This window comes from Oncorhynchus gorbuscha, linkage group LG14, assembly GCF_021184085.1.
Source record: "Oncorhynchus gorbuscha isolate QuinsamMale2020 ecotype Even-year linkage group LG14, OgorEven_v1.0, whole genome shotgun sequence".
NCBI lineage: Eukaryota > Metazoa > Chordata > Actinopteri > Salmoniformes > Salmonidae > Oncorhynchus > Oncorhynchus gorbuscha.
Window position 1 is genome coordinate 47096305 of NC_060186.1, and position 3466 is coordinate 47099770.

At 44.7% G+C, this 3466-nt stretch overlaps 1 pseudogene; it reads left to right on the plus strand.

Moving 5' to 3' along the window:
* Nucleotides 1–1054: 1054 nt before the first annotated feature.
* LOC123994973 lies at nt 1055–2785 on the plus strand (annotated as a pseudogene).
* Nucleotides 2786–3466: the final 681 nt, after the last annotated feature.

Sequence of the window (3466 nt, forward strand, 5' to 3'; positions counted from 1 at the left end):
GGGGTTGAGACTCACATTTGGGTGTATTAAAGGGATATTTCACAAAAATATGTGTTGGATTCCTTACCCTGTAAACAGTCTAGGGAGAAAGTATGACAGCAATCTGGGCCTTGTTATTGTTTAACTGGCCGCTAATGTAGGTAACATTGACTTGCGTTGGATTTGTACCACAAAACGGCCAGGTAAACAAAACCAAAGCATAGATTGCTGTCACACCTTGTCCATCGACTGTTTACAGGGTAAGGAAACCAATATGCCATGTTATAATTTGGGTGGACTATCCCTTTAATGGTGGCTATTGCAACCACACAGTACCACGCAATCTAAGTGTTCAATACATTCCATAATTGATTTTTCTTTCCAATGATTCAATTGTTAACTCATTTTTAGGAATCTAAATGGGCTACTAAATATCAATGGAAACCATGTGAATATGTTGTTCTAATTGTGTCATCTGTTAACGGTTTTCATTTATTTAATTAACAGAAATTTTGGGGAGGTCTGGTTGGTCTGTTGCCAGACTAGTCCAGTGCCTCAAATAGCCCACCGTGCAGTGAACTATGAGGTGGGGCATGACTCGTTGAGCATTCTGTCTGGCCCAATAGATTGTTCATTTTGACTTGGTCATTTGTCAGGCCATTGTCCCGTCGCTTGGTGGATCGATCCTCGCAATCTATGAATCCTGCTTGCAACAGATTGGCGATACACTCACTGTAACGATTCTCAGAGATGGATGGGTCGACCTATCTCGTCAATGGGTGGAAACAAAACGTACATTCTACCAAATATTCAGGTATTTCTGAAGCAAGTGGAACACACATTCTAGTTGACATGTAAGTCGTTTCTTACTCTTAAATCCTTTATTTTGATATTGCATGCTTGAACAGTCTACACTTGAAAGAGGACAATTGCATTGGAATCATGAAAAACATACACACTAAACTATGAAAAATGTGCTTATCCTGTGAGGTATTTAGAAAATACCTTGCATGGCCCAGTGGAAATTCATGTATGTAAAATCTTTTTTATAGCATAAGGATATGTGACTCAGAAGATGGGGGATTGGAACTTGTTGGGGAGTATCTTAAAAGAGGTACATATTCATTCAACCATCGTGGGAAAAATCTGGCTAACCAATCCTTTTTATATTCCGGATGCTCGTTCTTGGTGTGGCAGCAGAGGATGTTTGGGACGATGAGCAGAGCGAGTTTGTTTTCAACACGGACCGGCCTGGGTGTAAGAACGTGTGCTACGATGATGCATTCCCCATTTCTCTTATCCGATACTGGGTGTTACAAATCATTTTCGTGTCCTCTCCCTCTCTGGTGTACATGGGACATGCACTGTACCGTTTGAGGGCCCTTGAAAAAGAGAGACACAAGAAAAAAGCCTTCCGGAAAGCGGAGCTAGAGGGCGCTGAGCCCGTTCACAAGGACAGACAGAGGATAGAGAGGGAGCTGAGGAAGCTGGAGGAACAGAAGAGAGTAAGGAAAGCTCCACTCAGGGGCTCCTTGCTGCGCACATATGTTTTCCATATCTTGACGAGGTCAGTGGTGGAGGTTTGCTTCATAGTGGGACAATATGTGCTGTACAGAGTTGGATTGGATCCTTTGTACAAATGTGAGAGATTGCCTTGCCCGAACAGTGTGGATTGCTTTGTGTCCAGACCAACTGAGAAGAACATTTTCATGATCTTCATGCTCGTCATCGCTGGGGTTTCTTTGTTCTTGAATCTCCTCGAGATATTCCACCTGGGAATGAAAAAAGTCAAGCAAAGTCTGTATGGAAATAAAGGTACAGATGACGAAAGCTTATTAGCGTTCAGGTCCAAGAAAAACTCCATGGTCCAGCAGGTGTGTGTCCTCACAAACTCATCACCCCAGAAGATGATGCGACTCACTCAGACGGCCTACACAATGGTCCCTAACAGCCACGTGGATGCTATCCCCTTGTACCTGCATTCAGTAGCTCCTCGCAACGATAGTGGCGGCACCAACGACTCAGAGCAGTACCTCAGACAGACTGAGCTCCAGTCCCTGCGACAGCTGAGGATTGTGGAGCACCACTACACCCTGGACCAGAGGAACCACTCATGCAGCAGTGATTACTCCAACGGGCCTAAAGGCTCAGGCCATCCCAGGCACGGCAGAGCACAGCCACGGCCTTCCCTTATGCAAACAGAGCCGGGTCAGCGCTCTACAGGATTACAGTGACATGAGTAATTCACCTGACAGTGGTCACTATCCCACGGGGAGGAAGCTAGTTTCATGTCCCGAGGACTCTCTCAGACCAACCTGGACAGTCCTTCTGATAGCCCAGAACTCCGGGAGTGGGACGGACACAGAGGCCAAGCGTATCGCCCAAGGAGAGAGCCCACCTATGACCCCGCCTCCAGCCAGCAGACGAAGAATGTCAATGGTAAGTAGAACTATTACACAACACAATTGTTTTTAAATGGAGGATGCATTGTACGATTCTAATCATGTGTTTCTAAGGCTAAGATTTGGATTAAATAACTACTGACTAACTCATGTTGCATATTTCAATCTTTCAGAGCATGATTCTGGAACTGTCTTCAATCATGAAAAAGTGAGAACTGGCTGAGGGACCAGAAGGATCTGGGGACACTGATTACGAAGCAACATTCCCCTTCTAATTGCCTAATTGTATTCATAATAACATATGTATTGTGGATGAGCAGTAAACGCATTATTATAGTTACACTGAACAAAAATATAAATGCATCATGCAACAATTTCTAAGATTTTACTGAGTTACAGTTTCACATAAGGACATCAGTCAATTGATAGAAATCCATTAGGCCCCAATCTATGGATTTCACATGACTGGGAGTACAGATATGCATCTGTTGATCACAGATACTGTACCTTAAAAAATAAAAGTAGGGGCGTGGATCAGAAAACCAATCAGTATCTGTTGTGACCACTATTTGCGTCATGCAGCACAACATCTTCTTCGCATAGAGTTGATCAGGCTGTTGATTGTGGCCTGTGGAATGTTGTCTCCTCTTCAATGGCTGTGCGGAGTTGCTGGATATTGACGGGAACTGGAACACGCTGTCATACACGTTGATCCAGAGCATCCCAAACATGCTCAATGGGTGACATGTCTGGTGAATATGTAGGCCATGGAAGAACCTGAGGTCAGCTTCCAGGAATTGTGTACAGATCCTTGCAATAAGGGGCCATGTATTATGCTGAAACATAAGGTGATGGTGGCGGATGAATGGCACGACAATGGGCCTCTGGATCTCATCAAAGTATTGGTAGCTTATGTCTACCCATACCATAAGCCCCCTCCAATCTTGTTTTGGAGAATTTGGCTGTGCGTCCAACCGGCCTCACAACCGCAGACCATGTGTAACCACGCTAGACTAGGACTTCCACATCCGGCTTCTTCACCTGTGGGATCATCTGAGACCAGCCACCTGGACAGCTGATGAAAC